This window comes from Sapajus apella, unplaced genomic scaffold, assembly GCF_009761245.1.
Source record: "Sapajus apella isolate SASKATOON/1434 unplaced genomic scaffold, GSC_monkey_1.0 scaffold22, whole genome shotgun sequence".
NCBI classification, from domain to species: Eukaryota; Metazoa; Chordata; class Mammalia; order Primates; family Cebidae; genus Sapajus; species Sapajus apella.
The window spans coordinates 27,939,876-27,956,452 of record NW_022436962.1 but is presented as its reverse complement, the minus strand read 5'-3'; the positions used below and the strand labels follow the sequence as shown (position 1 = coordinate 27,956,452).

General features: G+C 52.5%; 1 long non-coding RNA gene across 1 annotated transcript in view; it reads right to left on the bottom strand.

The window, feature by feature from the left end:
* Positions 1–16,278, bottom strand: part of LOC116559034 — a 17,598-nt gene extending 1,320 nt beyond the window's left edge. Inside the window, exons 1-2 of the long non-coding RNA XR_004272277.1 lie at positions 16,267–16,278; positions 12,279–12,281 (exon numbers count right to left, since the gene is read on the bottom strand). This is a non-coding gene — a long non-coding RNA (uncharacterized LOC116559034). The remainder of the gene's footprint in view (positions 1–12,278; positions 12,282–16,266) is intronic.
* Positions 16,279–16,577: the final 299 nt, after the last annotated feature.

Below are 16,577 nucleotides of genomic sequence, written 5' to 3'. Positions count from 1 at the left end.
CCTCCGCCTCCTGGGTTCAGGCAATTCTCCTGCCTCAGCCTCCTGAGTAGCTGGGACTACAGGCACGCGCCACCATGCCCAGCTAATTTTTTGTATTTTTAGTAGAGACGGGGTTTCACCATGTTGACCAGGATGGTCTTGATCTCTTGACCCTGTGATCCACCCACCTCGGCCTCCCAAAGTGCTGGGATTACAGGCTTGAGCCACCGCGCCCGGCCTATTGTTGTTGATTTCTAATTTAATTTTATTATTTCCATTTTTTAAAATTTACCAAGACTTGTTTTATGTCCAAGAATGGTGTCTCCTAGTTGACGTTCCATGTTCACTTGAATAGAATGTATAATCTGCTGTCATTGGGTGGAATGTTCTATGTCAGCCAAGTTAAGTTGGTTGATAGTGATGGTAAGTTCTGCTTGTTTTGTCAGTTACCAAAATAAGAGTTTTGAATTCTTCAACTAAATTATAGATTTGTGTCCCCCCCTTTTTTGGTCATTTTTGCTTTATTTATTTTGAAGTTTTCTGTATGATTGTATGGCTTCTTGATGAATTGACCTCTTTATTATTATGTAATGTATCTCTTCGTGTCTGGTTATATTCCTTGTTCTGAAGGCCATTTCATCTGGTATTAATGTTGCAACTCCTGTTTTATTTTGATTAAAGTTCACATGATCTATTTTATTCCATCTTTTTACTTTTTTATTTTATTTTTATTTTTTTGAGACAGGGTCTTGCTCTGGGACAGCTTAGAGCCCAGGAGGCCAAGACTGCAGTGAGTCATAACCAGTGGTGCCGTCATACCCAGTGGCGCAGTCATACCCAGTGGTGCAGTCATACCCAACCAGTGGTGCAGTCATACCCAGTGGTGCAGTCATAACCAGTGGTGCAGTCATACCCAGTGGCGCAGTCATACCCAGTGGTGCAATCATACCCAACCAGTGGTGCAGTCATACCCAACCAGTGGTGCAGTCATACCCAGTGGTGCAGTCATACCCAGTGGTGCAGTTATACCCAACCAGTGGTGCAGTCATACCCAACCAGTGGTGCAGTCATACCCAGTGGTGCAGTTATACCCAACCAGTGGTGCAGTTATACCCAACCAGCGGTGCAGTTATACCCAACCAGCGGTGCAGTCATACCCAACCAGCGGTGCAGTCATACCCAGCGGTGCAGTCATACCCAGCGGTGCAGTCATACCCAACCAGTGGTGTAGTCATACCCAGCGGTGCAGTCATACCCAACCAGTGGTGCAGTCATACCCAACCAGTGGTGCAGTCATACCCAACCAGCGGTGCAGTCATACCCAACCAGCGGTGCAGTCATACCCAGTGGCGCAGTCATATCCAGTGGCGCAGTCATATCCAGTGGCGCAGTCATACCCAGTGGCGCAGTCATACCCAGTGGCGCAGTCATACCCAACCAGCGGTGCAGTCATACCCAGTGGTGGTGCAGTCATACCGAGTGGTGCAGTTATAACCAGTGGTGCAGTCATATCCAGTGGTGCAGTCATACCCAGTGGTGCAGTTAAAACTCACTGCAGCCTTGACCTTCTAGGCTCTAAGCTATCCTGCCTCAACCTTTCACGTAGTTGGGACTACAGGCTTGCACCACAACACCTTGCTAATTTTTTTACTTTTTATATAGATAGGGTCTTGCTTTGTTGCCCAGGCTGGTCTCTAACCCCCGGATTCAAGCTATCCACCCAGCTAGGTCTCCCAAAGTGCTAGGATTACAGGCATGATACACCATGCTAAACCTATTCATCTTTTTACTTTTTAACTTAAAATGGGTTTCTCGTTGACAGTATATAATTTGAGTCTTTTTAAAATCCAACCTGACAGTCATTTTCTTGTCATGTTTAGACAATTTACATTTAATGTAATTATCAATGTGATTGGATTTAAATATAGTTTTGCTATTTTCTCTTTGTCCCATCTGTTCCTTTTTGTTGTTGTTTGGAAGGAGTTTTGCTCTTGTTTCCCAGGCTGGAGTGCAGTAGCACGGTGGCACGATCTTGGCTCACCACAACCTCCACCTCCCAGGTTCAAGCAATTCTCCTGCCTCAGCCTCCCTAGTAGCTGAGATAACAGGCATGCGCCACCAAGCCCGGCTAATTTTGTATTTTTAGTACAGATGGGGTTTCTCCATGTTGGTCAGGCTGGTCTCAAAACTCCTGACCCTAGGTGGTCTGCCCACCTTGGCCTCCCAAAGTGCTGGAATGATAGGCCTGAGCCAACGTGCCCTGCCCCCATATGTTCTTTGGATTATTTTTTCCCTCTTGTAGTGGCCTTCTTTTGGATTATTTTTTATAGATCTATTTTTGCCTCTTGTTGACTTGTTAAATTGGTTCTTCTGCTTCGTTTTTAGTTTTGTTTTTTAGTGTGCTTGGGTCCAAAATATACATCTTTAACACAGCAAAGACTACTTTCAAATATATTATTCCACTTCACATACAGCATAAGAACATTACAACAGGCTGGGCATGATGGCTCACACCTGTAATCACAGCACTTTGGGGGACTGAGGTGGGCAGACAGCTTGAGGCCAGGAGTTCAAGACCAGCCTGGCCAACATGGTGAAACCCATCTCTATACTAAAAATACAAAAATTAGCCAGGTGTGGTGTGTGTGCCTGTAATCCCAGCTACTCAGGAGGCTGAGACACAAGAATCGCTTGAACCGGGAAGGCAGAGGTTGCAGTGAGCCAAGATCGCACCACTGTACTCCAGCCTGGGTGACAGAGCAAGACTAAGTCTCAGAAGAACAAAATGAACATTACAATAATATATTTCTATTGTCTCCTTACTGGTTTAAGAGTAGATTTTTGCCTGGTCTTTTATGTGAGAGGGTTTGCTTACCATCTCCGGTGGCTTAAAGTTTTTGCTTCATAGAAAAGGGTTCCGGGGCCGGGCGCGGTGGCTCAAGCCTGTAATCCCAGCACTTTGGGAGGCCGAGGCAGGTGGATCACGAGGTCAAGAGATCGAGACCATCCTGGTCAACATGGTGAAACCCCGTCTCTATTAAAAATACAAAAAATTAGCTGGGCATGGTGGCGCGTGCCTGTAATCCCAGCTACTCAGGAGGCTGAGGCAGGAGAATTGCCTGAACCCAGGAGACGGAGGTTGCGGTGAGCCGAGATCGCGCCATTGCACTCCAGCCCGAGTAATAAGAGTGAAACTCCGTCTCAAAAAAAAAAAAAAAGAAAAGGGTTCCGGGAAAGGGTATTCTTGCCTGTCCTTGGGATCAGCTGATCATTTCTACTTGTCTGTGCTGCCAAGGGTGACTCTCCCCACCCTCCTACTCTGTACCACTGGAGGCCCATCCTGGGAAAGTGTGCAAGTGACTGTGATTCCTTGTCAGGGTCTCCGCTGTTCGAAATTGATGCCCCAACACTTGAACTTTAAGAACTGTTAAAACTGTAGTTCATTTCTTCCCTGTCTCCAGCAGCATGACCCTCTCCATCCATGCTGAATATGGTAAGGCATGGCAGTGCATCCTTTCTCTGTGGGAGTGGGCTCCTCACACTTGGGAATTCAGTTTGCTCAGTTGCCTTTGCTCCAGCTCTCAGATGGGCCCAAGGAATGTTATGATTTTGAATATTATCTGGTTTTATCTTTTTTTTTGGGGGGGGGAGTTGTGTTTTTCTTTGAGACAGTCTCAGTCTGTCACCAAATTGGAGTGCAGTGATGCAATCTCGGCTCACTGCAACGTCCAACTTCCGGGCTCAAGCGATTCTCCTGCCTCAGCCTCCCCAATAGCTGGGATTACAGGTGCATGTCACCATGTCCAGCTAATTTTTGTATTTTTTTTTTTTTTTTTTTTTTTAGTAGAGACGGGGTTTCACCACGTTGGACAGGATGGTCTTGATCTCCTGACCTCGTGATCTGCCCTCGGCCTCCCAAAGTGCTGGGATTACAGGCGTGAGCCACCATGCCCGGCCTTTTTTGTTTTTGTTTTGAGATGGAGTCTTGCTCTGTTGCCCAGGCTGGAGTGCAATGACATAATCTTGGCTCACTGCAACCTCTGCCTCCTGGGTTCAAGCAATCCTTATGCCTCAGCCTCTTGAGCAGCTGGAACTACAGGTATGTGCCACCATGCCTGGCTAATTTTTGCATTTTTTTGCGGGGGGTAGAGATGGGGGTTTCACCATGTTGGCCAGGCTGGTCTTGAACTCCTGACCTCAGGTGATCCACCTGCCTTGGCCTGGAAAAGTGCTGGGATTACAGGCATGAGCCACTGTGCCTAGCCTTTTCTTACTGTTAATAATGTAGCAACAATGTTCTCTTACACCTTTCCACATCTTAAGCAGGAATGAACCTAGATTAAGTATTTCAAAAATACTTTTTCATGTGGTTTGTTGCTAATTGTTTTGCATATTGATCTTGTATTCAGGACTCTTTTAGAATAATTAGTCCACGTGGAAGGGATTTGACTTTTTTTTAAATCTCCAGCGTTAGAACAAGACGGTCTGACACTGGTATTGAGACGTGGCAGTTGTAGCAGTCTGACATTTTTTTTTTATTGTGGCAAAATATAAATTTAACCATTTTCAAGTATACAGTGTGTTGGCATTAAGTATATTTATGTGTTGTGAAACCATCATCCCCTTTTATCCCCAGAACTTTTTCATCTTCCCAAACTGAAACTCTACCCATTAAACAATAGCTCCTCATTTCCCCTTGCCCCAGTAACCACCATGCTACTTTCAGTCTCTGAATTTGATTATTCTAAGTTCCTCATATAAGTGGAATCACATATTTGTTCCTTTGTGTCTGGCTTATTTCACTTAGCATACTGTCTTTAAGGTTTATCCGTTTTGTAGCATGTATCAGAAATTTATTTTTCACACCTGCAATCCCAGCACTTGGGGAGGCTGAAGCAGGATAATCACTTGAGGCCAGGAGTTCAAGACCAGCCTGGCCAACATGGCAAAACCATGTCTCTACTAAAAATATGAAAATTAGCTGTAATCCCAGCACTTTGGGAGGCCAAGGTGGTTGGATCAAATGAAGTAATCCTCAGGTCCAGGTCGTGTGCTGGGCCTCAGGGCCCATAGACTTCCTTCTGCACTCTTGCAGGCCCTGGCTCCCCTCCAGCAGCACAGCAGGCCCCAGCTGCTCCTCAGCCCTCCACTCCTGACAAGTCAGTTCACCTTCCTCCAACAGGGAAGAAGGCCCCCTCAGCCCTGCATCATCCTCACCTCTGCTGGCCTTGCTTCCCCTGCCTCCTTCGCAGGCCTGCCCTGAGTCCTCCCCACTGCAGTAATTGCAGTCCTCCTCCTGGCGTGGCCACCTTTTCCCCTCAGCATGAAAAGCATACTCAAGTTTCTTTTTTGCTTTGGCCAGGCTGGAGTGCAGTGGTGCAATCATAGCTCACTGCAGCCTCGACCTCCTGGGCCCAAGCAGTCCTCCCACCTCAGCCTCCCGAGTAGCTGGAACTATAGGCATGTGCCACCACTACTGGCTAATATTTCTGTAGAGATGGGTTATGCTCTGTTGCCCAGGCTGGTCTCAAACTCCTGGACTCAAGCGATCTGCCCGCCTCAGCCTCTCAAGGTGTCAGGATTACAGGTGTGAGCCAACACTACGCCCAGCCCTCAAGTTTCACTTAGAAGGAAAGAAGCTAATGTGTCCAGAGCCTGATCCTGCTAGCTTTTGCCACATCTCCTTTCTGTTGCACACGTGCAGGCTGCTGAACAACATCTGACACCCCTCATCTGTCCTGTCAACCCAGTATGCTGACTTCTGCCCTCACCAGAGGTCACCAGCAGTTTCTGTGGATAAAGCCTTTGACATCTGCTCTGCAATATTTCACCCTCTTTCCTGCCCCTTCCTCCTTGAAAGTTGACACCCGGTACTCTCCATTCCGTGCGTTCTCCCTGGCTCCCACCTGTCTCTCAACCGCCAGGTCCCTGGAATTCCGGCTGCAGCCTTCTTCTCCCTCCCCTGTGTGCTCCCGCCCGGCCTCTGGTTTGGGAGCCTCCTGTCTTGTAGTCTGGGAAACATGAGCACTCCCTGCAAAGCATTCTTGGAGGGTTTTGAGCAGTCTTGTGTGTAAAATGCCCTGGGTAACCTATGTTACCAGTTTAGACACTGCAGGAGGGCAGGCTCCTCTGTCCTTCTAACCCCGTGGATTGGCTTCAGTGATGTGTGAACCCCCGGAAACAGTGCAAGATGTGGACACGTAGGTGTTTTCTCAGGTTCCACCCTGTTCTCAAAAGGACACTGAAAGAAGCCAGTGTCCACTGCTCCTTACACTCCAGTGGGTCTCTCGCCTCCTGCTTAGGAGCTCCCACTGGCTCCTAAGCCCAGCTCCAAACTGAGTGGGGAGTAGGCAGTCCCCCTAAAAGGAGTGCCATTTTTCCCACAGAAGGGGCGTGGACTTTGGCACTAGAAGAGGAGAGGTGCTGGCCAAAGGCCAGGCCTAGCACGGAGGCTGTGCAGGTGGCCTGCCCTGGGCCCGACTGCAGAAGGGCCGAGTACAGAGCAGCAGCATCAGAGCCAGGGCCACCCGGCTAACTCCTCAGGCTGACATTGTCCAGGTGCTGTCTTCAGGGGGAGGGCTGTCATCAGGCTCCCAAACGCCAGGGCTAGGAAGCAGCGTGGAGCAGGGCTCTGCAGCATTCACTAACAATTCATTGAACAAACACTCCTGGAGCACCTGCGCTCCCAGCACCAGACATGGAGAAGAAGTCCAGCACGGGCACTGCTGTCAGGTAACTGACATCTGTTGGCTAGAGGCAGACCAAATAAGGAAAGCCAATAAGAGATAATGAAAAGCAGTGAGAAAACTGAAGGGATAATACCGGGCCACTACCTTAGCTTGACAGGTCAGGAAAGGCTCTATGTGGAGGGACTATTTGAGACCTGAGCGATGTTAGCCCCTTGAAGATCTGGGCAGAGCCTTCCAGGAGGGAACAGCCAATGCAGAGGCCCTGAGGTAGGAACACGTTTGTGTGTGTGCAGGACAACACAAAGTGAGGTGGAGGAACAGCAGGGGATGGGATTGGAAAAGGTGGTGGGCACATTGTTCCTTTGGAGGTGTCGGTGGGGAGGGGACCATGGGGAAGGCGGGAAGCCCAGGAGGGGCATGATCTGGCTTCTGTTTGAAAACATTTCTCTGGTTGCTATATAGCATGGGAAGCAGTAGACACAGGAGACAAGTTAGGAGGTAAGGGCAGTGGTCCGGGAGGGCTCTGGTGGCTTGAACTAAGCTGGAGCAGTGAAGATAGGAGTTGAAGGCAGGGTACATTTTGGAGACAGAGCTGACAGAACAGGACCTGTCTGCAGTGACAATGTAAGATGTGCTGCTGGGCCACAGTTTATGCTGAGGGTCACCCCACCTGGTGTTGAGTAGTGTTCAAAAGTCCTTTGGGAGCCCCTGATTGAGGTCATGGCCACCACACCTGCATACTGAGTGGGTCTCACCCCATCCACTGAGTGGTTTGTGTCACCTGGGAGAAGACACCTGGGGAAGGGAAAGAGAATCTCCTGTGTGTGCTGGAGGGAGGGCTGCATGACGTACTTAGAAACATAACAGAGCAGCTCCCCTTGCTCACAATGGGAACGGAGGTGCCTGGGTTACACTGAGCTGTCCTCGATTCTACTGTGGAGTCCCACTGGCATCTCAACCTTGTGTGTCCAAACTGCCCCCAAGTCCACCGTCCTGGATCCCTGTGTCTGTAGTGGAGTCCTCTTTTCATCCTCCCTGCCATCAGCGCCAAGTTCTATTGCGTCCACCTCCCAAGGACCCTCCCCAGGGCCCTCCCCAGGGCCCTCGCTGGTTCTGTGCCGTTACGGCACAGCCTCCTATCCAGTCTCTACAGCACAGCCAGGGAGCTTTCCAAAAGGCAGATCTAATCATGTCCCTCCCCAGCTTAAAACTCTTCAATCCCCAGAGAATTCTAGACAAAAGCCAAACTTTAAAGCAGAGATCACTCAGCAACGTCAGCCCCACCTTCCTCACCACTCCCCACCTGCTCCCCAGGACATGACCCAAATTCATCAGTCACCCTTCTGGGCCTTGCCCTTCCTGCTAACTTGGCCTTCAGTACTCTGTCCTCCCTCCACAGAGGCCCAGCGACCCCGCTGCTCACACAGCACAGGGCCCTGGTCCTCACACAGCTTCTCAGCATAGCCCTGACCTCAGACCACACTGGCTCTTACCTGCCCATCTATTCCACAATGGGAACCAAGAATCCAATGAGCCCTGGAGAGCAGGGCCATCTTTCCTGTGGGTCTCCTGCGGTTCCTGTCATAGCAACAGGACATTAATAATACAGTGAACACTATCCCTTCCCAGGAAGGGAGGAGGCGGAGGGCCCATAACAGAACAGAGGAACAAGTCTTTCCAGAACACCTACCAGGCTGGGGAAAGTCGTGACGGGTTCATTTGGTGGCACTGAGCTGAAGGGCTCTGCATGGGCACATCTCTGCACTGCATTTTAGTCCATTTTCTGCTGCCATACAGAACTCCACAGACTGGGCCAGACACGGCAGCTCACGCACTTTGGAAGGCTGAAACCAGCGGATCACTTGGGCCCAGGAGACCAGCCTGGGCAACATGGTGAAACCCCAGACATTACTAAAAATACAAAAATTAGCAGGGCATGGTGGTGCACACCTGTGATCCCAGCTACTCAGCTGGCTGAGGCAAGAGAATCACTTGAACCCAGGAGGTGGAAGTTGCAGTGAACAGAGATCGCACCACTGCATTCCAGTCTGGGTGATGTAGCAAGATTCTGTCTCAAATAATAATAAATAAGAAACTTAAAAAGAATTCCACAGACTGGGTGGAAAAGAAATTTGATGTCCCCTAGTTCTGGAGGCTGGCAAGTCTAAGAGCATGGCACCAGCATCTTGTGAGGGCCCTGCCATGGCAGAAGGATGGAAGGCAGAAGTGAGCATGTAAGATACAAAGCAAAGTGGTCCAGAATCATCCTTTTTATCAAGAATCCACTCCAGAGATAATGGCACGGATCCATTCCTGAGGGCAGAGCCCTCATAACATAATTACCTTGCAAAAGCCCCACCTGCCAATGCCACCATCGTAATGGCAATTAAATTTCAACATGGGCCTGGCAAGGTAGCCCACGCCTGTAATCCCAGCACTTTGGGAGGCCTAGGTGGATGGATCACCTGAAGTCAGGAGTTCGAGACCAGCCTGACCAACATGGGGAAACCCCCATCTCTACTACAAGTACAAAATTAGCTGGGTGTGATGGTGCATGCCTGTTATCCCAGCTGCTTGGGAGCCTGAGGCAAGAGAATCACTTGAACCGGGGAAGTGGAGGTTGTGATGAGCCGACATCGCACGGCCCATTGCACTCCAGCCTTGGTGACATGAGCGAGACTCCGACTCAAAAAAAAAAAATTTCAACATGAACATTGGTGGGGACATTTGAACCACAGCACTCTGTTTTGTCCATTATCTGGACTTAGAACCAATAAATTACCCCTTCCTCCCAAGCCTTCTTGGGTTGGGTGATAAGTGACAATGGGTGGCCTTCTGTGGATGATGATGCTAGGGCGGTATTTCTCAGCATGTAAATGGCCAGCGCTACCTGCATCCAAATCACCCAGGGCTTTTGAAAATGTCAGTGCCTGGGCCCCACCTCCAACCTGCTAAATCACATTCTCTGGAGTGGGCCCCAGGCTTCTGCAATTTTAACACTGGAATTTGGGCAGGACTGTGACACAGTGACCACTGCTCCTCTCCAGCTGTCCTGGATGTCCTGCAGTTGATGCTGATTAGTGTTGATGGGGTCTGAGAAACCCAAAATGCTGTAGCTCTGGGCAGGGGTATGTGGGCTCACAGCTTTGGGAACCAAGTGGAGTTAAGAGCTGTGATACAAGCTCTGAGGGTGCTTCAGGCTGAGGTGGGGGCTGAGCTCTATCAGGGAGGGAGGGATACCTGGGAAGGTGGCTGGAAGCGGACAACCCCGTGCTGGCTGCAGCTCATTCTTAGCACGCAGTCTTAGCAAGTCATGTCACTCACGGCCCAGTTAAACGGTGTATTGTCTGGGCACTGTGGCTCACACTTATAATCTCAGCACTTTGGGAGGCAGAGGCAGGCAGATGACCTGAGGTCAGGAACTCGAGACCAGCTTGGCCAACATGGAGAAACCCTGTCTCTACTAAAAATACAAAAATTAGCCAGGCTTCGTGGCAGACACCTGTGATCCCAGCTACTTGAGAGGCTGAGGCAGGAGCATTTGCTGGAACCCGGGAGGCAGAGGTTGCAATGAGTCGAGATTGCACCCCTGCACTCCAGCCTGGGCAACAGAGCGAGGATCTGTCTGAAAAAAAAATGTAAAAGTTGTACCAAAAATTGCAAAGTTCTCTTCCAGCTTCAAAACTCACGCCAGGGGCCCTGTGAGGCGAATGATATCCTTTCCTGGAAGGCTGGGCCCTGAGGTTGCTGAGGGCACTTCCATGCTGGTGCCCCTTCCATCCAGGAACTGAGCTCTGCCCTCTCGGTTTGTTTGTTCACTTCGCTCCTCCCCAGGGGCTGGAGTTACTTCTGGGAAGGAGGTTGGGCACTTCTGGGCTGAGCTGTGTTTCCATAGCGCCCGGCCGCGCCGGCCACCCTGCCAGGAAGACACCCGTTTCTCCTGGTTGACCGTGAGAGGCTTTGACTCCCTCCGTTTCCTGCCACGCTGCTGGGCCAGACTGAGGAGGAGGTACTCAGGCATGCAGTACCTTGGGACTTGCAGGTCCTGGACCCAGCCCTTCATTCAGACCAGTTGTTCTGGAAGTTTGGGTCCCAACCAACAGCAACAGCAGCAGTACGAGGAAACTTGTTAGAAATGCAAATTACTGGACCCCACCCTTGACCTACTAAATTAGAAACTCTAGGGTGGGACCAGCCATCTGTTTTTACAAGTCCCCAGGTTTCTCTGACACACACCAAAGTTTCAGAAACACTTTATGCATTTTGTGTGTGTGTGTGTGTCCTCAAAATGGGGTCTTGCTCTGTCAGTGATGGTGGAGTATAGAGGCGCCATCACAGCTCATTGCAACCTCCAACTCCTGACCTTAAGCAGTCCTCCTGCCTCAGCCCCTCAAGTAGGATGCTTGTTTTTTCTTTTGTAGAGACAGGGTCTTGATATGTTGCCCAGGCTGGTCTCGAACTCCTGAGCTCAAGCAATTCACCTGCCTTGTCCTTCCAAAATGCTGGGGTTACAGGCATGAGCCACTGCTCTCAGCCATCCATTCATTTTTCCAAAATCAGGTCTGAGCTTCAGTCCTGGGAGCCTGGGGCAGCTTCGAATGCTGGGAGAGGCACAGGCCTGGGAATTGCCATGCATAGCAGAGGAGGGGTTCAGCTCTCAACTTGGGTGGGAGAGTGACAGGAGGGAAGGAGGGAAATTCTGGTGCTCCTGCTGCTTTGAAGCTTTCTTGGGTAAATGGTGACAAGGACCACAGCCCTCCTTACCTGGGCGAGGGCTTTGGGGGATTTCAAAGCACCTTCACTTACATCACCCTGTTGGATTTCAAATTACTCCTTAGAGCAGTGCCCATAAGAAATATTGCATTTGGCCCGGTTCACATCCGGGTGCCCCCTCCAAAAAGAAAAAAAAAAAAGAAATATTGCATTTGGGCTGGGCACAGTGGCTCACACCTGTAATCCCAGCATTTGGGAAGCCGAGGCAGGTGGATCATGAGGTCAGGAGTTCAAGACCAGCCTAACCAACACGGCAAAACCCTGCCTCTACTAAAAATGCAAAAATTAGCCAGGTGCAGTGGTGCACACCTGCAGTCCCAGCTACTCAGGAGGCTGGGGCAGGATAATTGCTTGAACCCAGAAGGCAAAGGTTGGAGTGAGACCAAAAAAAAAAAAAAGAAATATTGCATGTGTCCAGTGTCTATTTCCGCTGCCTGAGCATGAGCTGCTTTGGTGGCAGGGATCATCCCTGTGTCCTCATCAAATCTTCAGTGCCCAATATAGAGAACACTCACCCCATCTTCCTGTCCAAATCCTGTATCTTCTGCAGAAGCTGGCTCCTCTGCAGGTCCTGGCAACATAGAGCACAGAGTCCATAGTTTTCCTCCCATCTGTCGATTTCCTCCGGGCCATCACAGCCTGTCCCACAGACTGAATTTCAGCTCCCTACCTTGGCCAGGGCACATCCTGTCTTAACCATTCATGGTCACTCAGCTTTGCACCCCCTTCAGCCTCCCCGCTATTTAAGCTCAGGAGAGAATATTCATCCATCTCCTAGGAGCTAAGGAGTCAGACCCTGGGCCCAGACTCCTGCCAAGATCAATGGCCTCACCTTACTGGCTTTGGCGCCATCTAGTGGACACATCTGGATCTGTGGGGACCGCAGCCCTGTCTGTGACCCAGAAGCAAAACTTACCTGGTCATACATTAATTTTGAGTCCCAAATCCACAGTCCAGTCAATGTCCCAGCCCAGCTCAGCATGTACCGCCCACTGCCTGCTCAATGCTGGGCCAGCACACCTTCACCTCACATTTACATGGACTCAAACAGAGTCTCTTCCCCTTAAATCCTAGCCTCATACTCAACATTGTGCACAAAAGCAACGATTCGTCATAACAGAGCATAATGAAACAACCCAAACATCCCTCAAGATGGGGAGCATGCATTCTATGGAATATTATGCATGGATAAAAGGATGTGCTGGATTGGAAACATCTCCAGAAGCACATTAAAGAACAATACATACAGCATGATGGCGTTTATTAGAAAAAACACACCCGAGCCTGACCCACTGTTTACATATCCACTTGAAATGTAGAGGGCGGGCGGGCTGGACACATGCCAAGCTAATCCGGGGACCTCTAGGGAGGGATGGGACTGGGGGGATGGTGAAAGGCCTTTCCTTTTACACACCTTTACTGTGTATCTTTTTATATTTCTAAGGCAAAAGGTAAATTAAACAAACAACCCCTATGTTAAAGGTGGAGGGTGTCCAGGCTCTTGGCATCTTGAGCAAAGAATTGGACCAGACACACAAAGCCAGGAAGGAATGAAGAGATTTTTTGAAAATTAAAGTACACTCCAGTGTGGGAGCAGCCCCAGCACAGGAACTCAAAAGGCCCCAGAGTTTCAACACCCCCTTGAGGATTTCACTGGTTACCTCGGGTACGCCCTATGTAAACGGAGAGAACGAAGTAGAGTCACAAAATCATCTACGGGGTACGCCCTAAGGAGAGGATATTTCCTGTTACAGCTGATGTGAATCGGCCTTATATTCCCAGCCTCCAGACCCTATTTTCCTGACTCACCTGGTGCCAGGAGCAGAATGGCTGCGGCTCTCACACGTGCTGCATGATGAGCAGTGCTGGCCTCCTGACCCAACTCTCCCACACCCACACCAGCCGCCTTCCTGAGCCACCAGGCTCCAGTGGTGGCTCCTCTCCTCTTCCTTGTCCGCCTTGCCACCTCTCTGCAGCCTCTTCCCCTCACACATGCCACTGCAGCGCCTCCCCACATCACTCCCAGCCAGGTGTACTTTGGAAAGCACCAGCTGCTGCTCCTGTTGAAGAGCCTCCATGGTGCTCAGTGGTGAGCACTGGGTGGGCTGATCAGCATCCGCACACGGGGGCAATCCCCACTCTGTGAGCTGTCATGAGAGCCAGGGCTCTGCCTCCCACCTCAAAGGCTTAAGGGGGCAGCATTCCTTCTTCCTTCCTGCGGATCTGGCAGACCCAGGCAAAGACACAGGGACAAGACCGCTCCCTCCCAGCCGCAGTACCCAGCGCCTCCCTCGAGATCACAGCCAAAGCCTGCAGAGCCCTTGCAGGGGTGGCATTCAGCGATGCTGCGACCCAGTAGCCATGGTGTCCACAGTCACCTCCCAAGACATTCCCTAGTCAGCTCCCTGAGCTCCCCACAATACTCCCAAAGACTCCTTTTCTACTTAGTCACCAGGGTTGGTTTCGATTGCTGGCCACCTCCCTTTGGGCCCCAGCCAGGCCTGTGGAGCTAGTCCTTTCCAAGTGTCACAGGTGAGTGACTGTGTGAGGGACAGCGGGTCCGCGTGATAGATAACCTGCGGTCCATGAAGGGAGATGGTACCATACCGAGAAGCTGCCAGAACCCAGATTTTAAGAGTCAGGGGATGTGACTTGCTAAAGGGAACCACGAGAGATGACTGTGCTGGGAACCTAGGCAGCTTGGTGAGCACCCACCTGGACATTCCCTGGCCTGGTAGGGCCTCCGCCTGGAGGGATGGCCCTGCAGCTTCCCCACCAGTGGGCAGGCTCGGGGAGGGCCTGGAGAGAAGAGGGGTTCCCTAGGCACACCCAGCCTCAGCAGACAAATGCTGGTGACCTATTATTTGCACTTATCGTCTTAAACAGTCACTTTCAGGCCGGAGGCTCACGTATGTAATCCCAGCACTTTGGGAGGCGGAGGCAGGCGGATCACCTGAGTTTAGGAGTTCGAGACCATCCTGGCCAACATGGCAAAACCCCATCTCTACTAAAAATACAAAAAAAAATTAGCCTAGCGTGGTGGCACGCGCCTTGTAATCTCAGCTACTGAGGAGGCTGAGGCAGGAGAATCTCTTGAACCCGGGAAGCGGAGGTTGCAGTGAGCCGAAATGGCGCCATTACACTCCAGCCTGGACAACAGAGCTAGACCCCGTCTCAAAAAACAAAACCAACAGTTACTTTATGAGCAGTGCTCATTTCACCCCGCCTCTACCGCACCCTCGGCAAGGCGCCTTCACAAGTGCCCTTCCTGCTCTCTGAAACTCTTTGCCAGCCTCCTCCCCACCCGGCCACCCTTCTTTGCAACCAACAACGTGGCGCCTCGGTTCCTCCTGGTTCCTCCCAGCGCTGTAAAACCCCTGGCCTCCTGCCAGGCTCAAGAAATGCCCTCAGATCTCTTCCGTGCTCTCGCCCAGCAGGAGACACAGCCCAGGTCCAGCCTCCGTCACGCGTCAGCGCTTAACGCCGGCGGGCCACGGTGAGGCTCCCTCACCGCCGCCTGCCCGCCCGCCCCTGGAGCCTTCAGCGGCTCGGGGCTCAGGCCTCCCTGCCTCCCCGTGCCCCCTGCGCCACCCCCGCGCCAGCCGTGGGAACCCTGCTTCCGCTCCTGGGCTGTGCCCGCGCCCGGTCCTCCCTCCCGCGGTTGCTGCGGGTCTCCCAGGCCGGGCCGGGGCTCTGGACTGACGCCCCGGAAGCGGCCGGCGCCGCAGTGAATTGTCGGCTCTTGCTTTGGCTTTTACGGGCCAGAAAGCTGCGCCTCCAACCCGGCTGTTTATCAGGGCGACTTTTGTTTTAAAAAAAAAAAAACCTGGGGGTGCTGCGGAGGAGCCCCCAACCGGGTGGCCCTCACAGCGGCTTCGGGCCTCGCCCGGAGGGCGCGCGAAGCCCGGCGGTCCCGGGACGTCGGGGGCGGGAGCCGCGCGGGGCGTACGCGAGCCCCAGCAGCCCGGAGTGCAGTCCCGCTGCGCCGTGGGAGCCACTCCAGCGCCTGGGCTGCTCCCGCCCAAGACCAGCCAAGCGGCGGAAACGCCGGGCCTGGGCCCTGCCGAGCCGCGGGGTGGCCAGGCCGGAACTTTCCCGTGCGCTCTCAGCGGGACTGTGGCCGCGGAACAAAGGGGTGCGGAGGTGGCGGAGGGGGGGGTGGGGGTAATCGCTGGCGGGGCGGAGCCTGGGCGTCTGGAGCTGGGGTCTCCTCACCCCCCGGGCAGGGCGGGGTTTGGCGGCCGCGCCCCTCCGCGGGCTCCCCAGACGCCAAGCCTCGCGGTAACAACGGCAGCCACCATGTCGGCTCCCCGGGCCCCTGCTCAGTGCTCGGGACAGGAGGGCGCTACTCGCCCGATTAAGGCCAGGTGTCACTATTGGTGTCACAAAATTTCGTTGTTTCCAAGCTATGGTTCCTTTTTGTAGTGGAGGAAGCGCGGCCGCCAGGCCCGGTCGCCCCCAGGTGCATGGTCCCCCGACCGCCCGCCGCTCCGGGACTCCGTGTTCCCCCATACCGCGCGCGCTGCGGCCACCAGAGGGCGCCCGGCCGCCAATCACCCCGCTCCTCCGCCTGGGCCGCGGCCACCCACCGAGCGCAGGACCCGGGCCGGGCGGGGGAGGTCAGCGGTGGGCCGGCCACTTCCGGCCCCTGAGCGGGGCGGCCTGCTGCTGCTGGCGGGTGGGGGGACAATCCCGGGGTCCCTTTCCCCGACCCAAACCAACAGAGGCCGCTGGCCAGAAAACCAACTTTGCTGTCCGGCCTGGGATGGGGACTGCCACCTCAATGGCAGCACTGCCAAACTCAGTAAGACATCTCTTTAGGCACAGGGGGACAGAGGAAATGGTGACTCAGGCTCCAGGACTGCATGGGAAGTCTGGGCCATATCTTCGTCCACCAGCCTCAGCTCACCCTGGCCACTCAACCTCAGCCTTCCGGGGCCCCTCGGTTCTGGAGAGGGACCCATCATAGCAAATACCATTGCTCACTTGCTGTTTTTAAATCTCCTGAAGGTTAGAGAGAGATCCAAGATGGCCAAATATCAGCAGCTCAGGGTTGCAGCTATCAGTAAAGGCGCAGGGAGTGAGTGGACACCAGACTTCCAGACGAATTTTTGTTGCCTAGGGACCAGGAGATTC